We start from the raw sequence: 1301 nt of genomic DNA, 5'->3' as shown, positions 1-1301 counted from the left end.
TAACTAGGCCACACTTGCTCCGATCTGCCCCAAACTCGACATGCCGGATCACAGTCCTGCCCGGAGCAGGTTTGCCCCACACCCCGCCGTGCGCAAAGGCCGACAAGTGTAGGGCGAGGACCCGTCCATCGCCGCTTGCGGCTTTAATTTATATGTGATTTCCAACTTAAATTCTCATCGACACCCAAAACCTCCTCTATTCATTTCAGCACCATCAATATTAATTGTAAAATCATCATTGCTTTAGCAGCGTTTTGCTCTTGGAGCGATCTTAGAGGACTCCAGTGGTTCCATCCAGTGGTTCTCAGCCTAATCAAATGTCCAGGCCACAAGTCGCTGCTCATTTTGCAGACAGTGTGACGACAGTCAGTCATTTCTGAGCTCGGAAACATTTACACGAAGCACCAGAATGTTTTTAACCTTCATCCTCTCCGTCCTCCTGCAGGCAACAGACCCTGATGTTGGAGACCAGGGTCGGCTGGTGTACAGTCTGTCAGCTGACAGCTCCTACTTCGACGTGGAGCCGTCCTCAGGTCTGGTGTACGTGGTCTCAGCAGCAGGTCTGGATGGAAAGACGGTTAAAGTGGAGGTGAAGGCCACAGACCTTCTGGGACTTTACGCTACAGCCAAGGTGGAGGTGAGTGTGAAAGACCGGATGGGATCATTTGTCTTTTTTCATTTTCTCTGAGTGAAACAGGTAAAGAGATGTAACAGAGATCTAAACCAAGACACGCTGGAATCAAGCCATTTACATAATGTTTAAAGGAGGGAGCTACTTGTCGTTGAACGAACATAATCGTCTTATCTTTATGGACATCAGCAGTGACGGAAACAAAGCTGGTCTACTGTTAGCCCATCAGAAGATCTTTATTATTACTCCTACTGCAGGAGCATAAAAGCCTAAAAGCAGGACTTTACTGCTGCAGTACGGTGTAGGAACCAACCAATCTGCTGATCGCAGTTGGTTCAAGAAACAGTTGGAAAGTAAAACAATGCTTGTTTTGTCTCAAAATTCTTCAAGATCTTTTTTGTTGCGTGTCAAAATCTTAGTTGTCCTGATGTCTCCGTGTCATAGTTCATGGGAGATAAGTCACTCAATAAGATGATGTTTTTGAAATTCCCTGTTACTGGTTTTTAGGTTTAGGGCTGCACGGTGGCTCGGCTGTTAGCACCGCCGTCACCTCACAGCGAGAAGGTTCCCGGTTAGGATGCCTGGGAGCTTTCTGTGTGGAGTTCTCTCCGGGTTCTCCGGCTTCCTGCCACAGTCCAAAAACTGGAGATTCTAAATTGTCCATTGTTGT

Source organism: Stegastes partitus, unplaced genomic scaffold, assembly GCF_000690725.1.
Source record: "Stegastes partitus isolate 25-593 unplaced genomic scaffold, Stegastes_partitus-1.0.2 Scaffold2224, whole genome shotgun sequence".
NCBI lineage: Eukaryota > Metazoa > Chordata > Actinopteri > Pomacentridae > Stegastes > Stegastes partitus.
The sequence above is the reverse complement of the archived record's forward strand: the minus strand, read 5'-3'. Positions refer to the sequence as shown.